Source organism: Gadus morhua, unplaced genomic scaffold (assembly GCF_902167405.1).
Source record: "Gadus morhua unplaced genomic scaffold, gadMor3.0, whole genome shotgun sequence".
NCBI lineage: Eukaryota > Metazoa > Chordata > Actinopteri > Gadiformes > Gadidae > Gadus > Gadus morhua.
Genome location: NW_021964143.1, coordinates 450783 through 473949, shown reverse-complemented (window position 1 = coordinate 473949; position 23167 = coordinate 450783). Strand labels below are relative to the sequence as shown.

Below are 23167 nucleotides of genomic sequence, written 5' to 3'. Positions count from 1 at the left end.
GGGGCTATGAATTCTACTGTTTTACAGGTCTAAAATGCAGCTTGAGTATCACTTTGCCGTATGTGAATTTTATATTTGTATTCTGGTCAGACTTTAGATCGATTTCAATATCTCCAAGAGGGTCTCGGGCTACGTGTACGTAATGCGGCTTGTCGAACATGTGAATGCAGTGTCTCCTGCTGGTGTCGGTTATATTAATACTCCTTAGCAGGGGTACATAACTATCTCCGACCAGCTGATGGTCGACAATGTCGCTATATATGAACATGTTGTAACACCCCCCGTGAATATCGGTGGGATGGGGGGCATATGCTGCATACGATTTATGGGCATGTAGCTTGACACCTGTATCGAAACCCAGCATAGCAGCCAGTTTTCCTCTAAAGACGATAGATAGGTGATCGTCTCCTTCTACATAAATGCGGTTTCTAATACCTTCATGATGTAGTATAACTTTACTGCCAGGATTATGTTTGGTCCAAGTCTTGTTGATTTGTAGTAATAACGATCCGATACTCTCATAAAGCCCACCAACTAATAGACATGATGTCCTATGACCTGTTTTACCATCGTGAACGGTCATCGTAGCGTCCTCGGTAGGAAAACTATGCCAGCTGCATGGGTACTGAGCTTCAATTAGGCCTACTTCATAGGGCTGCTTGGTGTGTATAGATTTTGCTAATTTAGTTCTAAAATTCCATATCTTATTTTGCGGGTAGATCCCTGCCGATGCATTACTCGCTAGAGTCACATAGAAACCCCCAGACACCTCCTTATCCATCGTACACTCTGGTTATAATGGATTGTATGTCTCTTGTATGTCTCTTTACGCATCGACTAGTGTCTTTTCAGCTATCCACGAATTGAATGCCTCCGGCCACCCCAGCCATTTGACATATAGCAGATTCTTAGACCCCTCCCTTTTTCTATCTATAATCTTTTCTATTTTATACACCTTGTTTTTAGACACTATAACTTTTTGCAGCTCTTTCTCGTAAAATGTTCCATGGACAGGGGCACCTGCATAGTCTTGCAGCTTATAGACTGGAGGACACCTTGCAATGCGCTGCGATATTACAAAATATTCATCTGTAAACGTCTGCTCATACCCCTTTCGAAATGTAGCTCTGACTTTTGAAATTCTAACCGTGTCACCAACATCGTATCTAAACACCACCATCGGCTCTTGAGTGGTTTTGTATAGCGTATTAAACACTGTTTTCTCATTATCTTTATCAACACTGGCCGGGGTCATTTTTATCGATCTATGATATGAATGGTTATAAGCATGGACCATATCCTGTAGTTTATCCACATATCGTTTGGAGTTGGCAGCTGTTAAATATCTCCACATGCGGGTTTTCAGAGTCCTGTTGAAGCGTTCCACTATACTGGCCTTGGTCTCGTTAGATGTAGAGAAATGTTTGACATTGTACCGCTCCATCAAACGCTGAAAGATCTTGTTATAAAATTCTTTGCCAGCGTCAGTCTGCAGTTTATCGGGGGTACGCCCTTCACCGAGAATATCATCAAAAGCTTTAGCGACGTCGATAGCCCTCTTGGATGGTAACGGACGAACCCATGCATGTTTTGAGAATACATCGATGCACGTCAACAGAAAATGCACACCATCATTTTCGGATGCATACTCTGCCATATCCACTAAATCAGCCTGGAACTGTCTATCTATTCCACTAACCAATACTCTATTTCGGCGGAAATGTATCGGTGCAGGTACATGCAGGGTGTAGGGATCCTGCTTCAGCAACCATTTCTTGATATATTTTAGTGGAGGTACTGCACCCTCACTATGCGCGAGGGCCGTTCTTAGTTTATTGATGCCGCCGTAACCCCCTGGTCCGGAGGGATCATAATAAGTCTTATGCAGCCGTTTATCCATGTCGTATGCATGCAACAAAAAACGAATACTGAAACACTGATCAGAGTTATCCATCCTTTTATTTAAAATGTCTGTCCACTCAAAACAATTCTCAGATAAAGTCTACATGCAGTTTTATTTTTCTGCACCATTTTACAAGCCATCATTCTAGCAGTTCTAATACCCTCGGCGTTTGAGGCATTATTCAACTTCAAGACATCCGATACAAAAGCACATATACACATGACATGTCCGACGGTAAAACAGTCACCATCGGGGAAATGGGTAAATACTTCAGCTAACATTTGATCAGTAGGTTTATCACACAAGAATTTCATGACCAGATCATTCCAACCCTTATACGTACATTTGATATAAGCATTATGTTGGACATACGTATCATTTTCTATGGCAGCATACATCAAAACGGATAGTCTATCTGATACAATCTTGCTATCCGCATCATAGGCATAAGAAAACAACACACCCATTATAAACGCCACCCACCACCACCAGGCTTTGGTTTGCAAAATGACAATGTAGGGCGCCACATTTGTATGGCTTCATGTATCAGAAGCAGATGTTCATCGGACACACCTTCGGTGGTCAATGAATCCAGTTTTTCGGTATTATAGGTATTGCATATTAAATCACATAGATAAGATTCGACCACACCATAGATTTTTCCGGGGGACACAGTCAACCCTGTAGTCTTCTTTAGAACAGTTTCTAAAAGTAACAGGAAGGGGTGTCTGTCCAGGATGACACAAATGTCATGGTAGTGGGATTCGTAGTGATGATGTGTCGCTCCCTGTAGGCATGAATGGCGTCGTTGACTTGGGCAATCACACTGGCATCCCCAGCAGTCCGCTTGCTTCTGATGGTTGATGATGGCCACCACACAGACCCCCGTGGTAAATCGCAGAACAGCCAGCGATGCAGGGTTTAAACGGATCTGTATTGATACAGGCCATCCGTCGTCTCTCACAGCAGTGTCCACCTCCAGCTCACTGTCCTCTCCGATGTGTAGGAAGGTCAGATTCAATCCGGTCAGATAGACGGCATACTCTTGAAGCCAGTGGGGTCCGGGTTGCACAGCCTTTAAATCAGCAGTCTCCATAGCCACACCCCCACCTTGAACATGTTCATCATTGACCTGTGCTGCATAGCGTATCAAAAATATACCATTAGAATATGAAAATAAAAAACACACACACAACACCCACATATTAAAATAAGGTATAGCCTATCAAAAACACATTTAAAAAAGGAAAATAAAACACCCTTAATACTACTAGTATGTACCCTCCACCTTCTTATACATTGCGGGCATTTTCTAATGCTAGCATAACCCTAAACATACTCAAACACACCATGTACCCCATCATCAAACCCAGACGACTCAAACAGGCACATTCGGCATTCATCATCAGTTGTGCTCCATGGTTCTTCATTCGTCTTAGCCAAAGAATCAATCTCTGCAAAAATTCCACGTAGTGCAGACAGATCAGCCCACTGCATGAAAAAGACATTATCAAAATAATCAGCAGCTTCTAAAACACTGGCGCGTAGAGGAGAGCTACCGATGCAATGCATATCATAGCACTGTGGTAGCTCGTCTGTATCAACACCGCGTCTGAAAAAAATGAAATCCTGTGGTCTCTTCGTATGATAGTTTGCATCCATGCGATGAATCCTGGATTCATACTGAAAGGTGCATGCCAAACGATGTTGAATCCTCGGTTCATACTGAAAGGTCCAACGGTATTCATGGGGGCCCCCATGCCATGTACCCTCGTCGCCGTCTAGCATGGGGCATAAATTCTCCAAGAAAAAATTCCACTCGTGAACGTTCATCCGCCACTCTGTAGCACAATCTTTAACTTTCAAAATAACACAGCCATCGACCCATGATATTACATACTCCAAGCCGTATTCGCCAACGTGGGTGAATGAATCCCCGGCACTCCGGTCTCTCAAGCCTAAAACAGGCCTCGTTCTTTTGAGTGGAGCATTAAGCAGTACCGCATCTCCACAACTATCGACATAGTTAGACACAGGCGTACTAGCGGTGGACATACCATCAGGCATCTGGTTTTCAATGTCCTCATTGCTCGACACAGAGTCGTCCATGGCGGGGGAAGACAGCGGCGACGGGGTACGAGGGCCCCTATACAAACAATAAGGACTATCTGATCTATGGGTTTCTTCTGATGAGCAGTCCATGTTGATTGAAAAGAATACTGCAGACAACTTGATGAATGCGGGGACCCTACAGCAGCCGTCGCCCCCTTTTTATACTATGTTTACGACCCGTCATAAATCATAAACAGGAAGTGTCTGTCTATACAGATCCCGCACCCCAGCGACCCCTGCAGGTTCACCACTGGCATTACACCTGTCATCCCTACACAATGGATTTTATGACCCGTCATAAATCATAAACAGGATGTGGCCCCTGTGAATAGGGATACCCCCCTCCACCCCCACCCTCCCCAACCGGAAGTGTGTTCAGATCGGAATGGACCCAAACAGTATATAATATAAACTACTGACATGGACACATCTGTTCCGCATAGATTTCTATGCGGAACAGAAAATGATCATGTATACGGCTCATTCGGAATACAATTATCTGTTCGGCATAGATTCTATGCCGAATAGAAGAGGTGGTGTAGTCCGTTTTAATCGCCATGTTTGCACTTATTCCGAATAGATTGGGGTCTTAGAGCAGCCGCAGTAGTTCGCAATTGGTCCACTGAGCTCCGTCGGTACTTTTAAGCACACCGAACTTCACCGCTGTCAAGGAAAGTGGATTTATTGCCTGATTCACGTCTTTGTTATCACTCCGTAAAAGTAGTCCGGTAAGCGTGTCCGGTTGCTAAGCGACGGGACATGGGTGTTTATTAATGACGTGTTTGCGTATCGTAGTGACCGCGTGCGTCCGAGATAACTGTAAATGAGTAGGCTACTACTTGTACTTTTGCAGGCTGAACGTTAAAATACTTCTTAACTTAGAGAGATGGCAGCTGCAGTAGTTCGCAATTGGACCTTCGAGGATTCCTGGTCACTAAATTCCCGTAAGACCACTCTCTCCCACCAGTCTTGGCTGCGGACTCGCATCCAAATTCCGCTTGTTTGCGGCGGAGCTTAGGGTTAATATATAATAATACGTTGCTGCGCTGTCCTCCTCCTTCTTAATTGAAGCAGCAGGCAGAGAAAAGCTCTCTCCTGCTGTGCTTTCATTAAAATCAAATTTAAAATCCCCGATAGTGATAAGACATCCATTATGTCGCCGCCGGTCCAGAGACGTGTCAGGTGTGCGCGAGAGACATAACGGACACTTTTGTTACTGCCATGTATACAGTACATTCGGAACACATTTTAGGAACAGATCTGATCCGCATAGAAATCTATGCGGATCAGATGTGCCATGTAAACGCGGCTAGTGAGGCTATGAGCCGCTATGTAAACAACATAGAATGTTACCAACCATTCCCGTGACGTCATCGTATTCTGAAAACAGAGATGGCGGGGCACAGGCTGAAAACATTATAATTTATGCAACTTGTTTGTGCTTTATTCTGAATAATGGTTCATATTTCCGACTTTATTTGTATTTATGGTATATTGAAATATTTAACTAGTGCTATAGACATCTGTTTATTTGATTGCTTCCTTTCCACTTTAAGACCCTGATCGAGGGCTACACACTTAAATAACACCACACTGTATACACCCATCTGATATATGCGCTGTCTTATGAAAAAAAAAGTTAATGCGGCAGAAAAATAAAACCGACATAAGTAAATGAGAAACGTAATTGCATCTGTGATTCTGTAGCATATAGAACACCCTTACAGAGAAATACAATAGTATGTGTTCTATGGACTCAACCAAAGCCCTAGCACACACACACAACTTATAATAATAATAAATAATACATTTAATTTAGAGGCGCCTTTCAAGACACCCAAGGTCACAACCTTATAATTGAGGTGGGATATCAGTCTGGCAAACATATCGAATTAATGGGTGGAATGACAGGAAATGGCCACAGGTCATGGAAACGCTCCTGACTGTGTGTGTAACATATTACCCGAGGGCCCCACTCAGGGGGATGGTCCTGAGCAGCTTGCCGTAGGCCTGCCTCACCCGGACCATGGAGTGAACCAGCTGGACTCTGCACACGTCCACACACCTGGGGAACGAAGCACAGTCACACCACCTCGGCTAGGAACACTTCCCCAATAAAGAGCTGGGTGCAACGGCCATTACAGCAGCCACACACATAGCAGGTCAATCAGACCTGAAACTAAATGAAATGATATCTTCTTTGTCAATCAGGAAGTCAGTATGTGGGTGACGGAGTGTGTGTGTGTGTGTGCGACAGTATGTGCGTGACAGAGTGTGCAACAGTATGTGTGCGTGCGACTGAGTTTGTGTACGACAGTGAGTGCGTGTGCAACAGTGAGTGACTGAGTGTGTGAGTGTGTGACAGTGTGACAGTGTGTGTGTGTGTGTGTGTGTGTGTGTGTGTGTGACACAGTGTGTGTGTGTGTGACAGTGTGTGTGTGTGTGTGTGTGACAGGTTGTGTGTGACAGTGCGAGTGTGACAGTGCGAGTGTGACAGTGTGAGTGAGGGTGTGTGTGTGACAGTGTGAGTGACAGTGTGAGTGACAGCGTGTGTGTGACAGTGTGTTTGTGTGACAGTGTGAGTGACAGTGTGAGTGACAGTGTGTGTGTGTATGTGACAGTGTGTGTGACAGTGTGTGTGTGACAGTGCAAGTGTGACAGTTTGAGTGACAGTGTGAGTGACAGTGTGTGTGTGTGTGACAGTGTGTGTGTGACAGTGCAAGTGTGACAGTGTGAGTGACAGTGTGTGTGTGACAGTGTGAGTGTGACAGTGTGTGTGTGACAGTGCGAGTGTGACAGTGTGAGTGACAGTGAGTCTTTGTGTACCGCTGTAGTAATTCAGTGGACAGGGATGCAGAGAGAACCTGCAGACTGTTGCAGCTCTGGAGGCAGACAGTGGGTTCCTCGTTCAGAGCTGTCCAGCATGGAGAGGAGAGGAAACATTCGTAAAAAAGACCAACACTCCTAATTTCTAATACATTGAAAATACTTTGTCAAGCGCGACAACTGGCAGAGCGATGCCACTGCATCCAGACAACACAGGTCTTTGAAAGTGTATCTTCATTGTCATTTTTAAGATCTGTACGACTGCACATTTTGAGCGTCAGGGTTTATTCATCAACTCAGTATTAAGCGATGCCATCAATATCTTTATCAATTCACAAAAGCCCACCTTTCATGTTGTGCATTGAGCTTACCGTTGGCCAGCACGCCTTTGCAGAACTTGTGGAAGGAGTTCAATGACAACAGGGGCGCATAGGTGTCAGTTTTCTTCATCAGCAAAGAAATCTCCAGGGCCCAAGTTAGCAAGAGCTTCCTAAACACGGCAAATAAATACAATGCTCAGATTGACAATAGATTGGCAGTTTATTTTAAATGTTTTTTTTAAGTGAAAAATAAGCTTCTATGCCCGATAGCAAGGTATGGCCTAACTGATTTAGTGGGAATGTGTGTCGTAATTTCCAAATTCTTAAAGATGAGACAAACTTCTACCAGTAATCGATCATGCGCACTACATTCAGAACATTCAGAACATCACGTGACTTTTAGTGAACAGGGCAGTCAACACAGCACCGGTTGAACATGACTTGTACAATATGGACTTTAATAAGGTACAGTCAAAACGTGTTCTCAAAATACCTCTTGTATGACTATTCTATTCTGTTAGCTGAATGAATATGACCATGCATGCACTGAACACTGCGAGTTGTGCGTATATACCTGGCCTCTGGGTAGAGATGCTCCTTGGACAACAGGGAACCCAGAAGGCTCAGGAGGGTGCTGAAGTGTTTCTTTGTCGCCGTGGTGACGGTGCTGATGACGGCCCCGTCGAACAGGGACGGTGATGAGGTGGACAGGCTGGCTGAGATGAAGTGGTCATGCCTGCAGACAATCAGCAAGACGCACAGAGTTTTTGCAGAGCTCCACATATCGCCAGGAACCTTTGAATACCGATACTTGGCTCGTCATTCGTTTCTAAACTATTACCGTGTTGTTAATAGTGGTTCAAATATTTACCATTGCCACAAAAAATGTATGCTTTGTGACTCAAGCTATGGAAGTTTGAGACTACAATTACTGGAAATAAATAGTAGACGTGCACGTTTCCCTCTCGAGACATTTTCTAGCACAGATAAAGGAATTTTGTGTCTATTGAACGGCTGCAGTCGAAGAGGTACACAGTGCAGGTATAATGTCTCATTTGTTTTAACGAGTGTGTGTGTAATAGAGGGTTACCTTGTGCAGTGGGAATAGAGCGTGTACAACACAGAGTACTGGACCGCTGGGTAGTGGACGGCCAGCTCACAGTGAACCAGGGGCAGGTTCTGACTGAGCAAAGCAAACACTGTGGGAGACAGAGCCCACATCAAAAACCACAGAAGGTAGTAAGGTTAGGGATGACACGTTTGAACAAGTGCAATAAAAGAATAAGAACTGATCACGGATAAAATAGATAAAGGACAGCTTGAAGAGTAAAAAAAGACAGAAGGTGAAGAGTGAAAAGATATCAGTTCTATCTAGGGATGCACCGAAATGAAAATTCTTGGCCGAAACCGAATATATTGAAACAGTTGGCCGAAAGCGAATACCGAATGTGGCTTTTGCTGTTTTTCATTCATTTTGTTTTTATTATTCACCATTGCATAAATCAAACAACTAAATGTCCTTTTTAAACTTTTTTGTCTTGCTTTTCAATAATTAAAAAATTACACACACACACACACACACACACACACACACACACACACACACACACACACACACACACACACACACACACACACACACACACACACACACACACACACACAGTAGAATGTTGGTGTATTTTAGTGTCTCTCTTTTGTTCACATTTCTAGTCTAGGGACAGGCAAGGGCCTCTCATACTGATACAGGGTGTTCTGCCATTGTTATGTCCAACAAGGTTGAACCGACCTGGGCCTCCGGGACATAGCCAGGGCCAGATACCTTATCAATGCTGAGAGTGCGTCTGTTCTCTTGTTATTCATATATCCCCTTTTTGTATAATACTCGCCCCAACCCTTTGGTTCGAGGAGAAGAGGGTTCGACAGCCAAGGAACAAGTCATCGACCACCGGGTCCACTATAGATTATTCAACCTAAGTCTGTATCTCGCTGTATTCCTGGGGCCGTATTCACAAAGCATTTTATCTTACCGCTAGGAGTGCTCCTAACTCGCGCTAAAACATTTTACGTAGGAGTTTTTTCTTAAGTTATTCACAAAGCCGCTGAGACCTACTCTTACTAAGGATAAATCACAAAGAGTGAACTAAGAGTGACGCGCCGTTGCTATGGATTACGTCAATTCTCGTGCACGAGTTTAGAAGCAGTCAGTTCGGTGAATGGTTGTTCAGACGAGCCCACTGAATCACCGAAAAACAAGGAAATAGCCTAGGCTAGAAATGAATTCCTATTAAAGGTCCCATGACATGCTATTTTATGTATTCTTTAATATAGGTATTAGTGGGCAACTAACACAGTATTCAAAGACGTTCCTGAAATTCAGCCGTGGTGCAGAGTTACAGCCACTCCGAGCCAGTCGCACATTGAGCTTCCCCAAATGCGCTGTTTCGGTGGGCGTGTCAAGGAGGAGGGTGGGGGTGTGGCCCTGAGCAGCTTGCAGCCAGGGACGGTACCATGCGCTCTGTTTACAGTGGATGTATCGCAATGGCGAGGCGCACACAGCCTTTAGCCGTGTTCTGTAAATATTCTAGAACACACGGGAGTCCTGGAGCTCTATATCTAAATATTATCATATAGCCTACACAGATATCTATATCATATAATACATATTATCACGGCCAAAAGCTGTGTGAGCCGATATTCCGACGTTCCTGGTTCTTCAACGTCCACATCAATGTGAATACACACACTGTAACGCAAGTGTTTCTTGTCGGTTCTTTGACGTGTCTTGTATTTCCACAACGAGACTGTCGTGGGGGTTATCTGAGCCATGGTTGAGAAGGAATTGGGGGAAAGGAACTTTGGTTTGACTCGCTGAAGTAGGCTACATGAACTGCGACATGCCGCGAGGCACCATCGCCCGGCAGCGGGCAGCCGGCAGCAGGCAGCGCGGAGTTCAGTCGACTTCAGGTTGATGTGAAAGTGGAAGAACCAGAGACGTCGCAGAACCCGTCAAAGTCGTTTGTGATTCATAATATCGTCTGGAGGCGCACACAATATGTTATATGATATAGATATCTATGTATTATATGATATTATTTAGATATAGAGCTCCAGGACTGTAACGCAAGTGTTGTACACTTCCTTGTTATTTGGATAACCGTTCTGCTGTTGGTGTGATGGCGCATAACGCGTCGGACTCTCGTCTCTGGTATTTCTACAACGAGACTCGTATTGGGGGTTATCTCATTCAAAGTTGAGAATGAATTGGGGGGAAGGAACTTTGGCTTTGACTCCCTCAAGAACATGAACCACGACATGGAGGAGAAAGGGATTGTTGGCGGCGAATGTCCCCCGCTTGAGCCCCGCTGAGGGACCACCGCCGGAGGCGGAGGTGCCTAAGCGCTGCCCGGCAAAGATCCCTTTCTCCTCCTTGTCGTGGTTCATGTTCTTGACTTGAGGGAGTCGAAGCCAAAGTTCTTTCCCCCCAATTCATTCTCAACCTTGGCTGAGATAACCCCCAATACGAGTCTCGTTGTAGAAATACCAGAGACGAGAGTCCGACGCGTTATGCGCCAAATAACAAGGAAGTGTACAACACTTGCGTTACAGTCCTGGAGCTCTATATCTAAATAATATCATATAATACATAGATATCTATATCATATAATATATTGTGTGCGCCTCCAGACGATATTATGAATCACAAACGACTTTGTCGGGTTCTGCGACGTCTCTGGTTCTTCCACTTTCACATCAACCTGAAGTCGACTGAACCGCGCGCTGCCTGCTGCCAGCTGCCCGCTGCCGGGCGATGGTGCCTCGCGGCAACCGGCATGTCGCAGTTCATGTACTTCAGCAAGTCAAACCAAAGTTCCTTTCCCCCAATTCCTTCTCAAACATGGCTCAGATAACCCCCACGACAGTCTCGTTGTGGAAATACAAGACACGTCAAAGAACCGACAAGAAACACTTGCGTTACAGTGTGTGTATTCACACACACATATGGCGCTCGCACGGTCGAGTCTCATTGGCGGGCCAACGTCTCTGGGCGGGCCAGGCAGAGTAAGGGGAGGAGCCGAGATTCCTCATGACGTCATGAGCACAGACATTCCAAATCAGCGCGCTTGAGCCTCCGTTTTTTCAAAGGCGAGCAGAACAGCTAGTGCTCGTTTTACACCAAACGCAAGTTTTAGCCACTGGGGGACCATAGGCAGGCTAGGGGAACTCATATTTATGTTAGAAAACCTCACAAAGTGAGATTTTCATGTCATGGGACCTTTAAGTAGTTATAGTGCAGTTAGCAGAATAAACGCATGATGACAATTTTGTGCAGACCACGATAATGACGTTGTAGCCTGCACGTTCAAGAGAGAGAGAAAGCAAACAATAAAAATACGTACAATTTAAAAGAAAATAAATGTTATGAACTACACAAGTGTTGACTGATTTGTGCCAAGGTGTTTACCTAAAATGTGTTTTCAAAGTAATCCCTAAATGCCAGTCCACTCGGTTCCACACGGCCAAATTCATTGTCATGTTGATCGCCATCATCATCATCATCGTCTGGCTGTGGAATGTTCCTCCGCTTGCAGAGGTTGTGTAGAATGGCACATACAGTAATGACTGTGCTTGCCCTCTCTGGGGTGAGGCGTATTTCCGCCGAGTGCATGAACCAACGTTTCATCTGCCCATTTCCTCTCTCCACAACATTTCGTGTATGTTTGTGTGCTCTAGCATATGTGGAAGAAATCAGTAAACAATAATAAATATGGATTCAACAAATAAAAGGCGTCAAAGAGCCAATACGATGTGTTTAACGCGTAGGACTAAGCGTAATATGCGTAATCACTTACATGTTATACTTTAACTGTGCTCCCGGTTGTGGATTGAGGTAGGGTGTCTAGAGCCACGTCTTGCATGGATAGTCACTGTCTCCCAGCAAGTGACACCCAACTGGTACATCTCAAAAAGCTGCCTCAGACCGCTCTCCATTAAAATGCGCGAATCATGGGTAGCTGAAGATCCAGGCCACTTTGCAACAACATCCAGTAGGCTATGTTAAAATTTGCATAAAAAACAACCTGCGTGTTGATGGAATGCACTTTCTTCCTATTGACCAACACATCCTCATCTTTTGATGGCGCAATTATTTTTATGTGCGTCCCGTCAATAGCACCGACCACACCGGGCATACCTGCAATTGCCATGAAGTTGGCTTTGATCCTGTGTAATTGTTGAATGTCCAAAGGAAAGTTTATGGCACGGCTGACTGATGGTTGCGATATTTTTAAATCGTCGGCATTGCAGAGGTGCATTTCCCCTGTTGCTAAATAACGTAGTGTAGCCAAACATTTTATTTCAGGACTAATCGGATTATTCCTGTTAGTGCAGGATGTTATTGCATTGCGATTAACTCCACAACAAGTTTAATACCCTAACATTTCGTCTCGCAGGCATTTACGATTCTTTGTGAATAGGTCTTACTGAGTTAGGAGTCCTCTTGAGGACTTTTAAGCTCTCCTAGACTTAGGTGCTACTTTTAGGCCTAAAATACTTTGTGAATTGCTCTTAGTGAAAAAAGTTAGGAGTCCTAAATTTAAGAGTGACACGCCCATTATTTTTAGGAGTTACTCCTAAATTCGCCAGTTAGGACCTACTTTTAGCCCTAAAATCCTTTGTGAATACGGCCCCTGGAAAATAAACCATCTATTCAACCCTCTAATCCAACCTGTCAAGCTGCTTTGATTTCGACTTCAAGAATTACTACTACGACTGAAAATACACAACGCAGAGTCTGTCCGAACATTTTAGAAATAAGCTGAAATCTAACAATACATACATTTATTTTTATTCAAATATAAAATGTTCGGTGTATTTCTTTCGGCTTTTTTCCTTCTTCGGCCGAAACCGAAAATTATGTTTTGGGCCATTTTCAGCCGAACATTTTCGGTGGCCGAATATTCGGTGCATCCCTAGTCCTATCTGTTGAACATCGAGGCTAAGAAAGACTCAAGGCAGAGGTCCTCTCATGGGACAGTCAGAGCAGTGTGCATGAGCCAATAAAAGCTGTGTGTTCACATGCTGAAGAAAGGGGAACCTTCAAATCACCCTCAACATTTTCTACTCTTTTCGAGTTCAATGTTGTAGACCGCATTGATTTAAACATAATTTACAACACGGGTAAGAAGCAGCAGTCTCTTGTATTGGAAAATAGCTGAGAGCGATGATTTAATGGTTGGTTTTAATGCAATGCATCGATAGTAGGACTGTAACGATACGCGTATCAAACCGAAAATCGCGATACTCAAAGCCACGATCCTGTCTCGCGATGTGAGAAGGCAGAAGCGCGATACGCCCTTTCTAACTCTGCGGTCAAATTGTCCGATTGAAATTTGCTAATAATTTGTCTAGATAATAGTCTGCTGACAGCGCCCCCTCCTATCGATGCCGTAAGTATGCGACTGCAATCCTCCGTGGCTACGGAGGATCGCATTTCTCCACAGCTGTCGAAGTGCTCATATGCGATATGAACGACATTTATCCAGAGGGGGCCTGTGTGATCCTGTCTCTAGTGTTTTGTGTGATTTGACTGGCAGTTTGTCTGCTTATAGGTCGGAATGAAGCGGCCACCGATTATTGACAGGATGGGTACTTTATTCTACCGGACTCGTTCGCTTCTTCACTACACACGCGCTACCGCTCGCCCTCCTCGCTCGTCCACTCACTCGCTGACGTCACTCACACACGCATACGCCATTGCCATTCTGGCGCACACACATATGCTACTCGTAACGCCTCGTTATTGCGACGTTCATGACCTTCAGGTTTTTCTCCATCTATTGAAAGTTAGGCTATTAAACATGTTGCATTCTATACGGCCTGATTATGTCATTATTTATACATAGCCTAATAAGTAGTGCTAATAAGGATATTTGACTAAACCAACCAAACAGTTGAAAAAAGCATCCTCCCACACGTTATTTCTTTATTCATTTAGCTATACTTGAATAGTATTCTTTCTGTTCAAATCCTTTCAGTGTTCCAAATTATTTGTTATTAAATGTTACATTAAGTTAATTGGTATATAAGTGTTGTTTAAATAAAATGCTTTTTAAATTTCAAAAAATCGTGGGATGTATCGAACCGTGGGTCAAAAATCGTGATACAAACCGAATCGTGAGTTTGTGTATCGTTACAGCCCTAATCGATAGTCTTCCATTACTTCCCATTTCCCCGAGACACTATTCGACTAACCAACATACAAAGCTGCACTCTATATGTAGCCATTTAAGAATGGGTGGAGTTCTCTTTGAAATTCCGTAGCCCTCCATGAGCTAATAGTGACACACACACACACACACACACACACACACACACACACACACACACACACACACACACACACACACACACACACACACACACACACACACACACACACACACACACACACACACACACACACGTTTCATTTCAAAATCGAGGCCTTTTCTACCCTCTCTCTTTACAGCTCTCCAATCTTCCCTACAGCAGCCTCAAGTGAAAAGCAAGCGCGTCTTACCCCGATGAGGGAGTTCTTGGTGTTGCCGATGGTAGTGAGGGCGCCGAGGTCGAAGATGAGGGTGAACTCGGCCCTCTCTGGGGGCAGGAGCACAGAGGCGAAGGCAGGGTGCTGGATGTCAGTGGAGGGGGACGGGGCGGGGCCGTCCTCCAGCGGGGCAAGGAGGCTGTCCACGCCGCAGGACATCTCTCCCAGCACCAGCTTGTAGGCTGCCTCGAGGGTAGGGATGTTCTTCAGGCTCAGCAGCGCCTGGTACACACCGTGCGTGGCAGCCATCACCTGCAAAGACAAAAAGAAAACGAGCAAAATTAAACCTCGAGTGATCTAGTCGTACGTTTGACAGGAGAGGAGGGAAGCGTTGCTCTGCAAGGAATCGACTTCTTTATTTACATGATTGAAACGGCGTAATAAGAGAAGCTTAGAGGGGGCCAGACTCACCTCTTTCTCCCTGTGGAAGCGAAGCTCCAACAGTTGAGAGTTTGGTGCCAACAGTTTCTCCACAAATGACACGGGTAACCTGGTGTTGATCTGGTCCACAATCTGCAAAACAGGCAAGTTCAGAACTCGATTCGGTAATGTCTGGATCCCCAGCTCCAAGGGCCTTGAGGGTACGTTCCCGTCCTCACCAGGGTGAGGAGGCCCAGGACGGCGAGGCTGTAGTCCAGCCCACAGCCGTGGCAGGCGGCGAGCTGGTCCAGGCCGTAGGCCAGCACCACCTCCGTCAGCTGGGCCGAGGGCTCCAGGCTGACCAGGAGCACGCTCACGCACTCGTTCCCCGCCGTGAGCACCGCCTCGGAGAACAGCACCTGCCGGGCGGTGCTGACGCAGGACAACACCCTGTTGAGGATCTGAACGGGGGGGGGGAACGGAGGAGAGGTCAGTGGGAAGGCAGTCGCTACCGGCTGGGTCAGCATCCAGCAATAAGCAATAAGCAATAAGGTGGGTGTCCTTACGTCGGACACGTATTCCTGGGTGATGGGCGGGCCCCGCGTGGGGCTGAAGCGGCCCCCGATGCTGCGCACCACCGTGCTGAACACGCGCAGCAGCGCTGCCAGCTTGGGGAGGGACACCGTGGGTGGGGGGACGTCCTCGTCACGTGGCTCAGGTCCTGGGGGGAGAGGAGATAGACCTCACACTGACTGGGACAGATCACAGTGCTCCTGAGGTATTTTAATAATGTTGTCGTTTTCTGAAGGATTATTTTGTTCATTTGAATATTTCGGCCAGCCGTACAAAAACATATGCATCAAAAAGCTTTTATACTAAACGGTGATATAGGAAAATATATTTAGAAAGCTTTTATACTAAGTGGATTTAAAAACAACCCCTACAGAAAAACTGAAACCTTATGGATCAGAATTAATAGTGGCCTATAAAACAGCTGGTGCTTGCAGGAGATAACGCTGTTTCACCTCGGCATAGGCTTCCATGTCCTCCAGGAACTGCCCCAACAAGGTGGTGGAGAAGGCGAGGTCTGCAACCCAGAACTGCTCCAAACTCTGCAGCCAGCCTACGGCACAGACACAAGTAAAAGGGTTATCTTCTACTACATCAAGTAAAAAGTACTAAGTTAATGGTTACCATTAATGGTTCCAAGATCAGGGTGCCATAAAAACATATTGGACAATGCCAACTGACCTGAGACGTTTGTGGTGAGCAACTGCTTCTGTGTGTGGTCGATGTGCCAGCCTACCAGGATATCAACCGTGTCCTGAAGAGGATGGAGTCACCGTTAGTCCATACATTGAGGGGATGTGTTACACTGGACAGCATCTAAATGAAACATCTAACCATTCTGAATGCTTTGGGGGTATAGCAGGTTGGCACCCGGTTCATTCGTTTGTGGGGGAGTTTAAACACGGCGCAAAACATAAGACTACGCTAGATTAAAAAGCAAGTAGAATCATTACATTTAGAGAGAGTGTAGCCTTGGGATGACAAGGAAACACCCCTCCTGTTAGCAGCTGTAACATCAGTCATAATGTTACACACCCAAGGAACCTCAAACTCTAGAGGAACAATTGTGCTTCGGCTGTAACTGATGAATGTCAGGTTTCGGTCTTAAAGGGGTAGTTCGGAATTTTGGACATAGGGCCTGATTCCGAAGTGAGCATTGGTATTCTATATCACTGGAGACAGTTTTCAACACATTTCATTCAGTCCTTCTAGTTGCAGAGTTCGCTCGTGCTAGGCTAGCGCAAGTCAACGGGCAATGCTAGCCTGCTATTAAAAACAGTCTTACCCACTCCACAGTACACCCGAGGTAAATCAATTATAACGACAGACTATACATCTAAATGTCTGTTTATAGAATAATGTTAGAAATAAAACCAACCTTGCATTGCATTGCATTTTGAGGGAATTGCGGGGTCTCAGCAGCAGTGTTTATATTCCTGCACGTAGGCTACGGCAGCGGCGGACTGATACCTAGGTTACCTGCCGCTGTCATTGCTACAAACGCAGAGTACAGAGTACAGTAAATCAATTATAACGCCAGACTATAGATTTAAATGTCTGTGTTGATAGAATAATGTTAGAAATAAAACTAACCATGCATCGCATGAACCATCGAGGGACTACTTTCTCAGCAGAAGCGGAATTCTACTATGCGCTGGTTAGGTTTGTAACCGAATCACGACAGAAGAACGTAAACAGAGAAGCGTGGGACAGAAGCGCAATTGAACGACTAGGCAACATGATGGTTCAGTGTGTTTTAAGAAATTGTAGAAATAAACGGTACAGATGGGCACCACAAAGTTTCCACCAATTTCCAGTGCGAGATCCAGAAAGGACTCAACTGTGGCTTGTTGCTGCTGGCTTTGACATCAAAACACCGGCTCGTACATGTACGGTTCGTTGGATACAACAAATTCCTCATAATCGTCTTCAAAAGCAGATGCATCGCTAACTCCTCCAAACGTGGCCATATCTTGTTAATTGAATACGCTTGTAGAATTCCTTCGTTCACTGTACTCTGCGTTTGTAACATTATTCTATAAACAGACATTTAGATGTATAGTCTGTCGTTATAATTGATTTACCTCGGGTGTACTGTGGAGTGGGTACGACTGTTTTAATAGCAGGCTAGCATTGCCCGTTGACTTGCGCTAGCCTAGCACGAGCAAACTCTGCAACTAGAAGGACTGAATGAAATGTTTTGAAAACTGTCTCCAGTGATATAGAATACCAATGCTCACTTCGGAATCAGGCCCTATGTCCAAAATTCCGAACTACCCCTTTAAGGCTCCTCACTCCGGACATTGTTATCCTACTCGTTGAGGCTGCTCATATTGTCGAAGATTAATCGAGATTTAAAACACTTAGACTAATTTAAGAGAGAGTGTAAAAGAAATCGAGGGGTCCGGAGCAAGAATTGAAACAGACTTTATCGTGAAGAAAAACAACAACGACAACAGCCTGAGTGGGTCTATAGAGTCACTGCCTTGCCAACAGATTCGAGCCTCTTCTTAAACACACAAAAGCACAGTCCTCAGCAGTTTCTTGTTTTTCTAGGTGTCCACACATAATAAAACACAAATACTTCTAAACAGATGGTCACCGAGATAGTCTAGGACCCAGGAAGTGGAGTCAGCATGCATTGTCTCAGTAGACAACTGCTCCTGGGGGGTTGCGCCCCAACCCCTGCTCTGACCCAAGACTCCCAGGCCTCGTGACCAGCCCTGGATCAAAATCCAAGACGCTTTACATGTTTTCTACCATTAGATATACAGGCCTAATAATAATCATAGTTTACCATATAATATAATCATTAATTTCTACCACAATATACGTTGCATTTCCAAGGGAGTCTAGCTGCAATGTCATCAATAACTTTTCAATTTTCCCAACAGTTAATAAACCAGGGATGCCAACGTGCATGTGGGCGCTCAGATCCCCAGAGGACAGAGCTCACTGCAGGCTACTCACCCTGAAGTTGGTACTGAAGACATGTGGGTAGGCGCGGGCCACCTGCAGAATGCACTTGACACTCTGCTCTGGCGTGTCCAGGTTCTCCAGGATGGACTGCAGACTGCTCATCACAAGCTGAAACAGGCACCCAGATAATCAGCCAGTGAGTGTGAATGACAGACCTGAATGAGCAGGTTCTAACAAATGACACTAATGGAACCCACAGCGGCTTTAAAGACGATAGGCCAACGTGGTCCTACCTGCATGACCTGGGTGAAGGCCTTCCTCTCTCCGGCCGCCTCCAGGCCCCGCTGCATGGCGATCAGGTACAGCAGCTTCACCTTGTCCCGGCTGGAGCCGCTGAACTTCAGAAAGAGCCACTTGAAGATGCGCTCGGCCTCGTAGCTGATGGCTCCACACAGGAGGCCCAGGCAAGCCGCGGCCTCCTGCCTCATCTCCCACAGCAGCTTACTGCTGCAGAGACGGGATGGGGAACAATATGGGCTACCACTTCAAGGAGGGTCGCTGTCCCCTGAATGGGAGACGCAACATTGAATCATGACAGAGCTGTTCAGACGATAGGAACCCGCCCACAACACACCAGAATTGATTTGTTAACATTTGTTTCTTTCAATATGCAACTGAAGAATTATCAATTTAATGAACGTCAAGTCTAGATGACGGAAAGTACCAACGGAAAGTAAAAACTTGGTCCAGTGAAATCCAGTGATAAGGTAAGCCTAGCATTCAATTGATCCAGCTGCACGCATCTGAGGATCTTTCACCAAACATTAAACATTACGTCATAGGGCCTTTTGTTTCAGTATCCACTTCCATTTTACACGGCTAGCGGTGTGCGATATCGATACGGTGAAAAATACAATCACAACTCATCTGGAATCACAGTATCACGATACTGCTCATCCTCTACACATTCGTATAGTTCAAGATGTGAAACAGTCATATTGAACTCCCCTAGCCTAGAGCTTTGAACTAAAACAGTCATATTGAACTCCCCTAGCCTAGAGCTTTGACCTAAAACAGTCATATTGAACTCCCCTAGCCTAGAGCTTTGACCTAAAACAGTCATGTTGAACTCCCCTAGCCGAGAGCTTTGACCTAAAACAGTCATATTGAACTCCCCTAGCCTAGAGCTTTGACCTAAAACAGTCATATTGAACTCCCCTAGCCTAGAGCTTTGACCTAAAACAGTCATATTGAACTCCCCTAGCCTAGAGCTTTGACCTAAAACAGTCATATTGAACTCCCCTAGCCTAGAGCTTTGACCTAAAACAGTCATATTGAACTCCCCTAGCCTAGAGCTTTGACCTAAAACAGTCATATTGAACTCCCCTAGCCTAGAGCTTTGACCTAAAACAGTCATATTGAACTCCCCTAGCCTAGAGCTTTGACCTAAAACAGTCATATTGAACTCCCCTAGCCTAGAGCTTTGACCTAAAACACAAATGGTATTCTATCGTTTTTATCTTTGGTTCCATGGATGTTAATAGTACCATCTCTTACCTTTCATTCAAAACTTCACTCAGGGTACTCAAGGTGGTTTCCATTTGTTTCACCAGGGCCTGTCATGATTAGTTATTAAAAGAGAACTGCGTAATCAACAAACATTGTATTCCAATCCTGTAAGTACACCCATCAATAAACCCACTTATAAAAAAGCAAGAAATCCATCTCATCAGGAGACATCATGGTATTCCAATTATTGTACGTCGTTTTTCATTTAATGTCTGCGTCCGAGTGAGGGTTGAGCTTCCCGGACACCTATAGCATAACGCTAAGGTGCGTGGCGAATTTTGTACGCACCATTCATCATTATAAAAAAGTATTTAAAAAAAACTGTATCAAAGTTCTGAATTGCAACCATGTGGATAACACACCCCTCTTTCCTAAGACTCTCAACCCAAAACAGATTTTTTTAACTGGCTCTCTAAAAAAGGCACTGAGTCATGTAAAATGGATAAGGGGAGATTTAGCCATCAAGTTGATTTACCACAGTCGAGGGAGGCGGCTGAACTCACCCCTTTGTTCTCACTGTGGCTGATGAACTCCTTCAGTTGTTTGAGGGTTAGCAGCCTGCGCTCCCGGTCATCCTCACGGGAAACGCGGCGCAGCAGGTTGGCCAGTCGCGACTCCTCTGTGTGAGGCATGCCTCGGTCTGCGGGGACACAGACACAGGAAGACATTTAGTGGCACTAGTTGAGACTGTTACCACGGTTTGATAACAGAGACCGCCGTTGCCTTTAAGCTAAAGCGCCTGGACTGAATCTTAAAGGAAAGGGCTGAAAACAAAGACCATAGAGGTTTAAAGAACAGACCTGGCCAGACAATGAAAAGACCAACATGCCAGTGTTTTGATATTCCAGTGAGCAGTGTTGAGTCAATTAGTGACTATAAGAAAAAAGCACTCTGAAGGAGCCACAGCTTTCAGCGGCTGGGAGTGGAGTGCAGGGGCACCAGGCCACCATACACGGAGCAGTAAGTGGTAGTAAGAAGTAGTTAATAAGTGGCAATAAAGAAAAAAACATAACAATGCTCGTGGGGACATGGTTTTGTGGTCGGATAAGAATAACATGTAACATTTGGACAAGTGTGCTATGTGTTGTGTAATCCTAACACTGCCCACACCTTAATAACACCCTCCCTTTGGGGATACTCTTCCTCACCAAGGATGGGCGTCTGTTCAGAATGGATACATCTACATAGGGCTGGGTGATACATCTATAATTGAAACATATCGATATTCTTTTAAACGAGATATGAAACGAGATCCTATCGTTAACATCGATATAGGTTGAAAGTACAGCATATTTTATCCAACAACAGCAGTTTCGAACCGCGACTGCTACCTGCTATTTCGTAACTCTAGTTACAAGTTGGAGTGCGCAACGGCAACTTGTTATTGCGTCAACAAATATCTATAATTATCTTATATCGATATTCTGCTTGAAGATATCGAGATATGACTTTTGGTTGATAACGCCCAGCCCTACATCTTTATACACAGGCTCTAGCGTGCTTTAGTCCCCAGAAAGAAATTAGGCTGGCTAGACCCTTTTAATTGCTTCGTAGTTTCTGATTTAATAATCATGGTTTGATAGATTAGAGTCAAGAGAACGTCAAAACTCCTCGTTTTATTTGGTTGACTACAGCCCTAGCCCCATCCTATATTGGCTAGGGATGCACCAACACCGACACCAGTACCCTGACCCGATACTGTGCCACCCAAAATCACTTAAGCAACGGGATGTTGAAGTCAAATGAAAAAATTTCATTTTTACACGGTTAATTTGTCCTATGGGATCATCAACATAGTAATCAATGCCGTTTACTTTACTGTTACTGAAATAAGTCCCCAGTTTAGAGAGGACAGGGGCACCGACGGCGCGGAACAGATAAAAGCATCATGCTACGGTGTGTGGATGGTAAAGCCTGGTCTGAGCATCGATTTATTTAATACCAGTGCCCGAGGGGGGGGGGCTCCACGGACACCTATAGCATATCGCTACGGTACATGGCGCTTTGACTCACTCACTAAAACGCTCATACACAACGACGGTACTGTAGAAATAACACAAAGCTGCTGTTGGCCGTAACCATGGCAATAATGGGGCGGGATTTTTTAACTAACGTTATTATTAAGTACTCATATCGGTACTTGTATTTGTACTTAAGTGGGATCGGTGCATCCCTAATAATTGCAAAGTCCAATGGCCAGTTTGAAGGCTGTCCACAAAAGCCTGAGCCATTAAAAATATATACATACACATGAAAAAACATAACTTAACAGTTGTAATAAAATAAGAAATCAGTTATTCAACACCTCAATATATTCATACATGTCAGTTAAAAGCACCTTACCCTGTGATTTCCTCATGTCCTTGGAAGTTAAAGCACGGTTTCCATCCTGAAAAGGAGTCAAATCCACGTTCACGTCATTGAGCCTCAACTCTTGCCCCATCGGCTTCCAACCAAATGTAGTATCACAGCCACCTCCACCAGCTTCATGTTCACCTGGAAGAGGACAAGGGACGCATTAGGATAACGCTGGCTCAGATTATTGGGTTCATTCCTCACTGTTCAAAACAGAGGGAATAAGGATGATCATATTGGTTCAATATTGAAATAAAGATCAGTTTGAATCACTTAAATAACATCTTCTGTCCGTCCAACCAATTGTGTTTGCTAGACATGCATCTCACCACATTCTACCAGGGTAAATACATTTAAAGCACCAAAATAAGAAAGTAATAAACTAATTTATGCAAAATGATGCCCCAACTCTAAAATGCTCTGAAGGGCTTGTACCTCGCATCACAATGACCGACGGCCATTAGGGGACAAAGGATCATAGGTTTTGTTAGGTATATAGGTAATGGTGTTGTTATGGTAGTTTTTTAGTAGTTAATCTTGAAAGGATTGGTCATTATGGGGATATTTGGGGTTTTGTGAGACATGGCAAAACAAAGCATAGGTTGCAGTCTATTCACATCGTTGATATGGGATTTTACAGTACTA

At 44.8% G+C, this 23167-nt stretch overlaps 1 pseudogene; it reads right to left on the bottom strand.

Moving 5' to 3' along the window:
• The window catches only part of LOC115539113 (serine/threonine-protein kinase SMG1-like), a 39982-nt pseudogene that overhangs the window by 16248 nt on the left and 567 nt on the right, over positions 1 to 23167 (bottom strand).